The sequence below is a fragment of the Ascaphus truei genome, chromosome 16, assembly GCF_040206685.1.
Source record: "Ascaphus truei isolate aAscTru1 chromosome 16, aAscTru1.hap1, whole genome shotgun sequence".
Classification (NCBI taxonomy): Eukaryota; Metazoa; Chordata; class Amphibia; order Anura; family Ascaphidae; genus Ascaphus; species Ascaphus truei.
In genome coordinates, this window is record NC_134498.1 from 7,494,675 (window position 1) to 7,509,822 (window position 15,148).

Here is a 15,148-nt window from a genome sequence, read left to right on the forward strand (position 1 = left end):
TACACGTAACTACTCACTGACTCACAGACACTGCCTGAGTAATACATGTAACTACACACTGACTCACAGACACTGCCTGAGTAAAACATGTAACTACACACCGACTCACAGACACTGCCTGAGTAATACATGTAACTACACACTGACTCACAGACACTGCCTGAGTAATACATGTAACTACACACTGACTCACAGACACTGCCTGAGTAATACATGTAACTACACACTGACTCACAGACACTGCCTGAGTAATACATGTAACTACGCACTGACTCACAGACTCACAGACACTGCCTGAGTAATACATGTAACTACACACTGACTCACAGACACTGCCTGAGTAATACACGTAACTACGCACTGACTCACAGACACTGCCTGAGTAATACACGTAACTACGCACGGACTCACAGACACTGCCTGAGTAATACACGTAACTACACACTGACTCACAGACACTGCCTGAGTAAAACACGTAACTACGCACTGACTCACAGACACTGCCTGAGTAAAACATGTAACTACGCACTGACTCACAGACACTGCCTGAGTAATACATGTAACTACACACTGACTCACAGACACTGCCTGAGGTATACATGTAACTACACACTGACTCACAGACACTGCCTGAGGTATACATGTAACTACACACTGACTCACAGACACTGCCTGAGTAATACATGTAACTACACACTGACTCACAGACACTGCCTGAGGTATACATGTAACTACACACTGACTCACAGACACTGCCTGAGTAATACATGTAACTACACACTGACTCACAGACACTGCCTGAGTAATACATGTAACTACACACTGACTCACAGACACTGCCTCAGTAATACATGTAACTACACACTGACTCACAGACACTGCCTGAGTAATACACGTAACTACACACTGACTCACAGACACTGCCTGAGTAATACTTGTAACTACACAATGAGTCTCAGACACTGCCTGAGTAATACATGTAACTACACACTGACTCACAGACACTGCCTGAGTAATACACACCGACACTGCCTGAGTAATACATGTAACTACACACTGACTCACAGACACTGCCTGAGTAATACATGTAACTACACACTGACTCACAGACACTGCCTGAGTAATACACGTAACTACACACTGACTCACAGACACTGCCTGAGTAATACATGTAACTACACACTGACTCACAGACACTGCCAGAGTAATACATGTAACTACACACTGACTCACAGACACTGCCTGAGTAATACACGTAACTACACACTGACTCACAGACACTGCCTGAGTAATACTTGTAACTACACAATGAGTCTCAGACACTGCCTGAGTAATACATGTAACTACACACTGACTCACAGACACTGCCTGAGTAATACACACCGACACTGCCTGAGTAATACATGTAACTACACACTGACTCACAGACACTGCCTGAGTATTACACGTAACTACACACTGACTCACAGACACTGCCTGAGTAATACATGTAACTACACACTGACTCACAGACACTGCCTGAATAATACATGTAACTACACACTGACTCACAGACACTGCCTGAGTAATACATGTAATTACACACTGACTTACAGACACTGCCTGAGTAATACATGTAACTACGCACTGACTCACAGACACTGCCTGAGTAATACACGTAACTACACACTGACTCACAGACACTGCCTGAGTAATACATGTAACTACACACTGACTCACAGACACTGCCTGAGTAATACATGTAACTACACACTGACTCACAGACACTGCCTGAGTAATACACGTAACTACGCACTGACTCACAGACACTGCCTGAGTAATACATGTAACTACACACTGACTCACAGACACTGCCTGAGTAATACATGTAACTACACACTGACTCACAGACACTGCCTGAGTAATTCATGTAACTACGCACTGACTCACAGACACTGCCTGAGTAATACACGTAACTACGCACTGACTCACAGACACTGCCTGAGTAATACACGTAACTACACACTGACTCACAGACACTGCCTGAGTAATACATGTAACTACACACTGACTCACAGACACTGCCTGAGTAATACATGTAACTACACACTGACTCACAGACACTGCCTGAGTAATACACACCGACTCACAGACACTGCCTGAGTAATACATGTAACTACACACTGACTCACAGACACTGCCTGAGTATTACACGTAACTACTCACTGACTCACAGACACTGCCTGAGTAATACATGTAACTACACACTGACTCACAGACACTGCCTGAGTATTACACGTAACTACTCACTGACTCACAGACACTGCCTGAGTAATACATGTAACTACACACTGACTCACAGACACTGCCTGAGTAATACAGTACATGTAACTACGCACTGACTCACAGACACTGCCTGAGTAATACATGTAACTATGCACTGACTCACAGACACTGCCTGAGTAATACACGTAACTACACACTGACTCACAGACACTGCCTGAGTAATACACGTAACTACGCACTGACTCACAGACACTGCCTGAGTAATACATGTAACTACACACTGACTCACAGACACTGCCTGAGTAAAACATGTAACTACACACCGACTCACAGACACTGCCTGAGTAATACATGTAACTACACACTGACTCACAGACACTGCCAAAGTAATACATGTAACTACACACTGACTCACAGACACTGCCTGAGTAATACATGTAACTACACACTGACTCACAGACACTGCCTGAGTAATACATGTAACTACGCACTGACTCACAGACACTGCCTGAGTAATACATGTAACTACACACTGACTCACAGACACTGCCTGAGTAATACATGTAACTACACACTGACTCACAGACACTGCCTGAGTAATACACGTAACTACACACTGACTCACAGACACTGCCTGAGTAATACATGTAACTACACACTGACTCACAGACACTGCCTGAGTAATACACGTAACTACGCACTGACTCACAGACACTGCCTGAGTAATACACGTAACTACGCACCGACTCACAGACACTGCCTGAGTAATACTTGTAACTACACAATGAGTCTCAGACACTGCCTGAGTAATACATGTAACTACACACTGACTCACAGACACTGCCTGAGTAATACACACCGACTCACAGACACTGCCTGAGTAATACATGTAACTACACACTGACTCACAGACACTGCCTGAGTAATACACGTAACTACACACTGACTTACAGACACTGCCTGAGTAATACATGTAACTACGCACTGACTCACAGACACTGCCTGAGTAATACACGTAACTACACACTGACTCACAGACACTGCCTGAGTAATACATGTAACTACACACTGACTCACAGACACTGCCTGAGTATTACACGTAACTACTCACTGACTCACAGACACTGCCTGAGTAATACAGTACATGTAACTACGCACTGACTCACAGACACTGCCTGAGTAATACATGTAACTATGCACTGACTCACAGACACTGCCTGAGTAATACACGTAACTACACACTGACTCACAGACACTGCCTGAGTAATACACGTAACTACGCACTGACTCACAGACACTGCCTGAGTAATACATGTAACTACACACTGACTCACAGACACTGCCTGAGTAAAACATGTAACTACACACCGACTCACAGACACTGCCTGAGTAATACATGTAACTACACACTGACTCACAGACACTGCCAAAGTAATACATGTAACTACACACTGACTCACAGACACTGCCTGAGTAATACATGTAACTACACACTGACTCACAGACACTGCCTGAGTAATACATGTAACTACGCACTGACTCACAGACACTGCCTGAGTAATACATGTAACTACACACTGACTCACAGACACTGCCTGAGTAATACATGTAACTACACACTGACTCACAGACACTGCCTGAGTAATACACGTAACTACACACTGACTCACAGACACTGCCTGAGTAATACATGTAACTACACACTGACTCACAGACACTGCCTGAGTAATACACGTAACTACGCACTGACTCACAGACACTGCCTGAGTAATACACGTAACTACGCACTGACTCACAGACACTGCCTGAGTAATACATGTAACTACGCACTGACTCACAGACACTGCCTGAGTAATACATGTAACTACGCACTGACTCACAGACACTGCCAGAGTAATACATGTAACTACACACTGACTCACAGTCACTGCCTGAGTAATACACGTAACTACACACTGACTCACAGACACTGCCTGAGTAATACACGTAACTACGCACTGACTCACAGACACTGCCTGAGTAATACACGTAACTACGCACTAACTCACAGACACTGCCTGAGTAATACACGTAACTACGCACCGACTCACAGACACTGCCTGAGTAATACTTGTAACTACACAATGAGTCTCAGACACTGCCTGAGTAATACATGTAACTACACACTGACTCACAGACACTGCCTGAGTAATACACACCGACTCACAGACACTGCCTGAGTAATACATGTAACTACACACTGACTCACAGACACTGCCTGAGTATTACACGTAACTACACACTGACTCACAGACACTGCCTGAGTAATACATGTAACTACACACTGACTCACAGACACTGCCTGAATAATACATGTAACTACACACTGACTCACAGACACTGCCTGAGTAATACATGTAATTACACACTGACTTACAGACACTGCCTGAGTAATACATGTAACTACGCACTGACTCACAGACACTGCCTGAGTAATACACGTAACTACACACTGACTCACAGACACTGCCTGAGTAATACATGTAACTACACACTGACTCACAGACACTGCCTGAGTAATTGATGTAATTACACACTGACTCACAGACACTGCCTGAGTAATACATGTAACTACACACTGACTCACAGACACTACCTGAGTAATACATGTAACTACACACTGACTCACAGACACTGCCTGAGTAATACATGTAACTACACACTGACTCACAGACACTGCCTGAGTAATACACACCGACTCACAGACACTGCCTGAGTAATACATGTAACTACACACTGACTCACAGACACTGCCTGAGTAATACACACCGACTCACAGACACTGCCTGAGTAATACATGTAACTACACACTGACTCACAGACACTGCCTGAGTAATACATGTAACTACACACTGACTCACAGACACTGCCTGAGTATTACACGTAACTACTCACTGACTCACAGACACTGCCTGAGTAATACATGTAACTACACACTGACTCACAGACACTGCCTGAGTAATACAGTACATGTAACTACGCACTGACTCACAGACACTGCCTGAGTAATACATGTAATTACACACTGACTTACAGACACTGCCTGAGTAATACATGTAACTATGCACTGACTCAGACACTGCCTGAGTAATACACGTAACTACACACTGACTCACAGACACTGCCTGAGTAATACACGTAACTACGCACTGACTCACAGACACTGCCTGAGTAATACATGTAACTACACACTGACTCACAGACACTGCCTGAGTAAAACATGTAACTACACACTGACTCACAGACACTGCCTGAGTAATACATGTAACTACACACTGACTCACAGACACTGCCTGAGTAATACATGTAACTACGCACTGACTCACAGACACTGCCTGAGTAATACATGTAACTACACACTGACTCACAGACACTGCCTGAGTAATACACGTAACTACGCACTGACTCACAGACACTGCCTGAGTAATACACGTAACTACGCACTGACTCACAGACACTGCCTGAGTAATACACGTAACTACGCACCGACTCACAGACACTGCCTGAGTAATACACGTAACTACACACTGACTCACAGACACTGCCTGAGTAATACATGTAACTACACACTGACTCACAGACACTGCCTGAGTAATACACGTAACTACACACTGACTCACAGACACTGCCTGAGTAATACACGTAACTACGCACTGACTCACAGACACTGCCTGAGTAATACATGTAACTACACACTGACTCACAGACACTGCCTGAGTAATACACGTAACTACACACTGACTCACAGACACTGCCTGAGTATTACATGTAACTACACACTGACTCACAGACACTGCCTGAGTATTAAATGTAACTACACACTGACTCACAGACACTGCCTGAGTAATACATGTAACTACACACTGACTCACAGACACTGCCTGAGTAATACATGTAACTACACACTGACTCACAGACACTGCCTGAGTAATACACACCGACTCACAGACACTGCCTGAGTAATACATGTAACTACACACTGACTCACAGACACTGCCTGAGTAATACACACTGACTCACAGACACTGCCTGAGTAATACATGTAACTACACACTGACTCACAGACACTGCCTGAGTATTACATGTAACTACACACTGACTCACAGACATTGCCTGAGTAATACATGTAACTACACACTGACTCACAGACACTGCCTGAGTAATACATGTAACTACACACTGACTCACAGACACTGCCTGAGTAATACAGTACATGTAACTACGCACTGACTCACAGACACTGCCTGAGTAATACAGTACATGTAACTACGCACTGACTCACAGACACTGCCTGAGTAATACATGTAACTACACACTGACTCACAGACACTTCCTGAGTAATACATGTAACTACACACTGACTCACAGACACTGCCTGAGTAATACACGTAACTACGCACTGACTCACAGACACTGCCTGAGTAATACAGTACATGTAACTACGCACTGACTCACAGACACTGCCTGAGTAATACATGTAACTACACACTGACTCACAGACACTGCCTGAGTATTACACGTATCTACACACTGACTCACAGACACTGCCTGAGTATTACACGTATCTACACACTGACTCACAGACACTGCCTGAGTAATACACGTAACTACACACTGACTCACAGACACTGCCTGAGTATTACATGCAACTACACACTGACTCACAGACACTGCCTGAGTATTACATGTAACTACACACTGACTAACAGACACTGCCTGAGTATTACATGTAACTACACACTGACTCACAGACACTGCCTGAGTAATACATGTAATTATACACTGACTCACAGACACTGCCTGAGTAATACATGTAACTACACACTGACTCTCAGACACTGCCTGAGTAATACATGTAACTACACACTGACTCAGACACTGCCTGAGTAATACATGTAACTACAAACTGACTCACAGACACTGCCTGAGTAATACATGTACTACACACTGACTCACAGACACTGCCTGAGTAATACATGTAACTACAAACTGACTCACAGACACTGCCTGAGTAATACATGTAACTACACACTGACTCACAGACACTGCCTGAGTAATACACGTAACTACGCACTGACTCACAGACACTGCCTGAGTAATACACGTAACTACGCACTGACTCACAGACACTGCCTGAGTAATACACGTAACTACACACTGACTCACAGACACTGCCTGAGTAATACACGTAACTACACACTGACTCACAGACACTGCCTGAGTATTACATGTAACTACACACTGACTCACAGACACTGCCTGAGTAATACATGTAATTACACACTGACTTACAGACACTGCCTGAGTAATACACGTAACTACACACTGACTCACAGACACTGCCTGAGTAATACACGTAACTACACACTGACTCACAGACACTGCCTGAGTAATACATGTAACTACACACTGACTCACAGACACTGCCTGAGTAATACATGTAACTACACACTGACTCACAGACACTGCCTGAGTAATACATGTAACTACACACTGACTCACAGACACTGCCTGAGTAATACATGTAACTACACACTGACTCACAGACACTGCCTGAGTATTACACGTATCTACACACTGACTCACAGACACTGCCTGAGTAATACAGTACATGTAACTACGCACTGACTCACAGACACTGCCTGAGTAATACATGTAACTACACACTGACTCACAGACACTGCCTGAGTATTACACGTATCTACACACTGACTCACAGACACTGCCTGAGTAATACACGTAACTACACACTGACTCACAGACACTGCCTGAGTATTACATGTAACTACACACTGACTAACAGACACTGCCTGAGTATTACATGTAACTACACACTGACTCACAGACACTGCCTGAGTAATACATGTAATTATACACTGACTCACAGACACTGCCTGAGTAATACATGTAACTACGCACTGACTCTCAGACACTGCCTGAGTAATACATGTAACTACACACTGACTCACAGACACTGCCTGAGTAATACATGTAACTACAAACTGACTCACAGACACTGCCTGAGTAATACATGTACTACACACTGACTCACAGACACTGCCTGAGTAATACATGTAACTACAAACTGACTCACAGACACTGCCTGAGTAATACATGTAACTACACACTGACTCACAGACACTGCCTGAGTAATACACGTAACTACGCACTGACTCACAGACACTGCCTGAGTAATACACGTAACTACGCACTGACTCACAGACACTGCCTGAGTAATACATGTAACTACACACTGACTCACAGACACTGCCTGAGTAATACATGTAACTACACACTGACTCACAGACACTGCCTGAGTAATACATGTAACTACACACTGACTCACAGACACTGCCTGAGTATTACACGTATCTACACACTGACTCACAGACACTGCCTGAGTAATACAGTACATGTAACTACGCACTGACTCACAGACACTGCCTGAGTAATACATGTAACTACACACTGACTCACAGACACTGCCTGAGTATTACACGTATCTACACACTGACTCACAGACACTGCCTGAGTAATACACGTAACTACACACTGACTCACAGACACTGCCTGAGTATTACATGCAACTACACACTGACTCACAGACACTGCCTGAGTAATACAGTACATGTAACTACGCACTGACTCACAGACACTGCCTGAGTAATACATGTAACTAACCACTGACTCACAGACACTGCCTGAGTAATACAGTACATGTAACTACGCACTGACTCACAGACACTGCCTGAGTAATACATGTAACTACACACTGAGTCACAGACACTGCCTGAGTAATACATGTAACTACACACTGACTGTAGTTACATGTATTACTCAGGCAGTGTCTGTGAGTCAGTGTGTAGTTACGTGTATTACTCAGGCAGTGTCTGTGAGTCAGTGTGTAGTTACGTGTATTACTCAGGCAGTGTCTGAGAGTCAGTGTGTAGATACATGTATTACTCAGGCAGTGTGTGTGTGTAGTTACATGTATTACTCAAGCAGTGCCTGTGAGTCAGTGTGTAGTTACGTGTATTACTCAGGCAGTGTCTGTAAGTCAGTGTGTAATTACATGTATTACTCAGGCAGTGTCTGTGAGTCAGTGTGTAGTTACGTGTATTACTCAGGCAGTGTCTGTGAGTCAGTGTGTAGTTACGTGTATTACTCAGGCAGTGTCTGTGAGTCAGTGTGTAGTTACATGTATTACTCAGGCAGTGTCTGTGAGTCAGTGTGTAGTTACGTGTATTACTCAGGCAGTGTCTGTGAGTCAGTGTGTAGTTACGTGTATTACTCAGGCAGTGTCTGTGAGTCAGTGTGTAGTTACATGTATTACTCAGGCAGTGTCTGTGACTCAGTGCGTAGTTACATGTACTGTATTACTCAGGCAGTGTCTGTGAGTTAGTGTGTACAGTAGTTACATGTATTACTCAGGCAGTGTCTGTGAGTCAGTGTGTAGTTACATGTATTACTCAGGCCGTGTCTGTGAGTCAGTGTGTAGTTACATGTATTACTAAGGCAGTGTCTGTGACTCTGTGCGTAGTTACATGTACTGTATTACTCAGGCAGTGTCTGTGAGTCAGTGTGTAGTTACATGTAATTCTCAGGCAGTGTCTGTGAGTCAGTGTGTAGTACATGTATTACTCAGGCAGTGTCTGTTAGTCAGTGTGTAGTTACATGTATTACTCAGACAGTGTCTGTGAGTCAGTGTGTAGTTACATGTAATACTCAGGCAGTGTCTGTGAGTCAGTGTGTAGTTACGTGTATTACTCAGGCAGTGTCTGTGAGTCAGTGTGTAGTTACATGTAATACTCAGGCAGTGTCTGTGAGTCAGTGTGTACAGTAGTTACATGTATTACTCAGGCAGTGTCTGTGAGTCAGTGTGTACAGTAGTTACATGTATTACTCAGGCAGTGTCTGTGAGTCAGTGCGTAGTTACATGTACTGTATTACTCAGGCAGTGTCTGTGAGTCAGTGTGTAGTTACGTGTATTACTTAGGCAGTGTCTGTGAGTCAGTGTGTACAGTAGTTACATGTATTACTCAGGCAGTGTCTGTGAGTCAGTGTGTACAGTAGTTACATGTATTACTCAGGCAGTGTCTGTGAGTCAGTGTGTAGTTACATGTATTACTCAGGCAGTGTCTGTGAGTCAGTGTGTAGTTACATGTAATACTCAGGCAGTGTCTGTGAGTCAGTGTGTAGTACTCAGGCAGTGTCTGTGAGTCAGTGTGTAGTTACATGTAATACTCAGGCAGTGTCTTTGAGTCAGTGTGTAGTTACATGTATTACTCAAGCAGTGTCTGTGAGTCAGTGTGTAGTTACATGTATTACTCAGGCAGTGTCTGTGAGTCAGTGCGTAGTTACATGTACTGTATTACTCAGGCAGTGTCTGTGAGTCAGTGTGTAGTTACATGTATTACTCAGGCAGTGTCTGTGAGTCAGTGTGTAGTTACGTGTATTACTCAGGCAGTGTCTGTGAGTCAGTGTGTAGTTACATGTAATACTCAGGCAGTGTCTGTGAGTCAGTGAGTCAGTGTGTAGTACATGTATTACTCAGGCAGTGTCTGTGAGTCAGTGTGTAGTTACATGTATTACTCAGGCAGTGTCTGTGAGTCGGTGTGTAGTTACATGTATTACTCAAGCAGTGTCTGTGAGTCAGTGTGTAGTTACGTGTAATACTCAGGCAGTGTCTGTGAGTCAGTGTGTAGTACATGTATTACTCAGGCAGTGTCTGTGAGTCAGTGCGTAGTTACATGTATTACTCAAGCAGTGTCTGTGAGTCAGTGTGTAGTTACATGTATTACTCAGGCAGTGTCTGTGAGTCAGTGTATAGTTACGTGTATTACTCAGACAGTGTCTGTGAGTCAGGGTGTAGTTACATGTATTACACAGGCAGTGTCTGTGAGTCAGTGGGTAGTTACATTCAATACTCAGGCAGTGTCTGTGAGCCAGTGTGTAGTTACATTTATTACTCAGGCAGTGTCTGTGAGTCAGTGTGTAGTTACATGTATTACTCAGGCAGTGTCTGTGAGTCAGTGTGTAGTTACATGTATTACACACTGACTCACAGACACTGCCTGAGTATTACATGTAACTACACACTGACTCACAGACACTGCCTGAGTATTAAATGTAACTACACACTGACTCACAGACACTGCCTGAGTAATACATGTAACTACACACTGACTCACAGACACTTCCTGAGTAATACATGTAACTACACACTGACTCACAGACACTGCCTGAGTATTACATGTAACTACACACTGACACACAGACACTGCCTGAGTAATACATGTAACTACACACTGACTCACAGACACTGCCTGAGTAATACATGTAACTACACACTGACTCACAGACACTGCCTGAGTAATACAGTACATGTAACTACGCACTGACTCACAGACACTGCCTGAGTAATACAGTACATGTAACTACGCACTGACTCACAGACACTGCCTGAGTAATACATGTAACTACACACTGACTCACAGACACTGCCTGAGTAATACATGTAACTACACACTGACTCACAGACACTTCCTGAGTAATACATGTAACTACACACTGACTCACAGACACTGCCTGAGTAATACATGTAACTACACACTGACTCACAGACACTGCCTGAGTAATACAGTACATGTAACTACGCACTGACTCACAGACACTGCCTGAGTAATACATGTAACTAACCACTGACTCACAGACACTGCCTGAGTAATACATGTAACTACGCACTGACTCACAGACACTGCCTGAGTAATACATGTAACTACACACTGAGTCACAGACACTGCCTGAGTAATACATGTAACTACACACTGACTGTAGTTACATGTATTACTCAGGCAGTGTCTGTGAGTCAGTGTGTAGTTACGTGTATTACTCAGGCAGTGTCTGTGAGTCGGTGCGTAGTTACATGTATTACTCAGGCAGTGTCTATGAGTCAGTGTGTAGTTACATGTATTACTCAGGCAGTGTCTGTGAGTCAGTGTGTAGTTACGTGTATTACTCAGGCAGTGTCTGTGAGTCAGTGTGTAGTTACGTGTATTACTCAGGCAGTGTCTGTGAGTCAGTGTGTAGATACATGTATTACTCAGGCAGTGTCTGTGTGTAGTTACATGTATTACTCAAGCAGTGCCTGTGAGTCAGTGTGTAGTTACGTGTATTACTCAGGCAGTGTCTGTAAGTCAGTGTGTAATTACATGTATTACTCAGGCAGTGTCTGTGAGTCATTGTGTAATTACATGTATTACTCAGGCAGTGTCTGTGAGTCAGTGTGTAGTTACGTGTATTACTCAGGCAGTGTCTGTGAGTCAGTGTGTAGTTACGTGCATTACTCAGGCAGTGTCTGTGAGTCAGTGTGTAGTTACATGTATTACTCAGGCAGTGTCTGTGAGTCAGTGTGTAGTTACATGTATTACTCAGGCAGTGTCTGTGAGTCAGTGTGTAGTTACGTGTATTACTCAGGCAGTGTCTGTGAGTCAGTGTGTAGTTACGTGTATTACTCAGGCAGTGTCTGTGACTCAGTGCGTAGTTACATGTACTGTATTACTCAGGCAGTGTCTGTGAGTCAGTGTGTACAGTAGTTACATGTATTACTCAGGCAGTGTCTGTGAGTTAGTGTGTACAGTAGTTACATGTATTACTCAGGCAGTGTCTGTGAGTCAGTGTGTAGTTACATGTATTACTCAGGCCGTGTCTGTGAGTCAGTGTGTAGTTACATGTATTACTCAGGCAGTGTCTGTGACTCAGTGCGTAGTTACATGTACTGTATTACTCAGGCAGTGTCTGTGAGTCAGTGTGTAGTTACATGTAATTCTCAGGCAGTGTCTGTGAGTCAGTGTGTAGTACATGTATTACTCAGGCAGTGTCTGTTAGTCAGTGTGTAGTTACATGTATTACTCAGACAGTGTCTGTGAGTCAGTGTGTACAGTAGTTACATGTATTACTCAGGCAGTGTCTGTGAGTCAGTGTGTACAGTAGTTACATGTATTACTCAGGCAGTGTCTGTGAGTCAGTGTGTAGTTACATGTATTACTCAGGCAGGGTCTGTGAGTCAGTGTGTAGTTGGATGTATTACTCAGGCATTGTCTGTGAGTCAGTGTGTAGTTACATGTATTACTCAGGCAGTGTCTGTGAGTCAGTGCGTAGTTGGATGTATTACTCAGGCATTGTCTGTGAGTCAGTGTGTAGTTACATGTATTACTCAGGCAGTGTCTGTGAGTCAGTGTGTAGTTGGATGTATTACTCAGGCATTGTCTGTGAGTCAGTGTGTAGTTACATGTATTACTCAGGCAGTGTCTGTGAGTCAGTGCGTAGTTACATGTACTGTATTACTCAGGCAGTGTCTGTGAGTCAGTGTGTAGTTACGTGTATTACTCAGGCAGTGTCTGTGAGTCAGTGTGTACAGTAGTTACATGTATTACTCAGGCAGTGTCTGTGAGTCAGTGTGTACAGTAGTTACATGTATTACTCAGGCAGTGTCTGTGAGTCAGTGTGTAGTTACATGTATTACTCAGGCAGTGTCTGTGAGTCAGTGTGTAGTTACATGTATTACTCAGGCAGTGTCTGTGAGTCAGTGTGTAGTTACGTGTATTACTCAGGCAGTGTCTGTGAGTCAGTGTGTAGTTACATGTAATACTCAGGCAGTGTCTGTGAGTCAGTGTGTAGTACATGTATTACTCAGGCAGTGTCTGTGAGTCAGTGTGTAGTTACATGTATTACTCAGGCAGTGTCTGTGAGTCGGTGTGTAGTTACATGTATTACTCAAGCAGTGTCTGTGAGTCAGTGTGTAGTTACGTGTAATACTCAGGCAGTGTCTGTGAGTCAGTGTGTACAGTAGTTACATGTATTACTCAGGCAGTGTCTGTGAGTCAGTGTGTAGTTACATGTATTACTCAGGAAGTGTCTGCGAGTCAGTGCGTAGTTACATGTATTACTCAGGTAGTGTCTGTGAGTCAGTGTGTAGTTACATGTAATACTCAGGCAGTGTCTGTGAGTCAGTGTGTAGTACATGTATTACTCAGGCCGTGTCTGTGAGTCAGTGTGTAGTTACATGTATTACTCAGGCAGTGTCTGTGAGTCAGTGCGTAGTTACATGTACTGTATTACTCAGGCAGTGTCTGTGAGTCAGTGTGTAGTTACATGTATTACTCAGGCAGTGTCTGTGACTCAGTGCGTAGTTACATGTATTACTCAGACAGTGTCTGTGAGTCAGTGTGTACAGTAGTTACATGTATTACTCAGGCAGTGTCTGTGAGTCAGTGTGTACAGTAGTTACATGTATTACTCAGGCAGTGTCTGTGAGTCAGTGTGTAGTTACATGTATTACTCAGGCAGGGTCTGTGAGTCAGTGTGTAGTTACATGTAATACTCAGGCAGTGTCTGTGAGTCAGTGTGTAGTTGGATGTATTACTCAGGCATTGTCTGTGAGTCAGTGTGTAGTTACATGTATTACTCAGGCAGGGTCTGTGAGTCAGTGTGTAGTTGGATGTATTACTCAGGCATTGTCTGTGAGTCAGTGTGTAGTTACATGTATTACTCAGGCAGTGTCTGTGAGTCAGTGCGTAGTTGGATGTATTACTCAGGCATTGTCTGTGAGTCAGTGTGTAGTTACATGTATTACTCAGGCAGTGTCTGTGAGTCAGTGTGTAGTTGGATGTATTACTCAGGCATTGTCTGTGAGTCAGTGTGTAGTTACATGTATTACTCAGGCAGTGTCTGTGAGTCAGTGCGTAGTTACATGTACTGTATTACTCAGGCAGTGTCTGTGAGTCAGTGTGTAGTTACGTGTATTACTCAGGCAGTGTCTGTGAGTCAGTGTGTACAGTAGTTA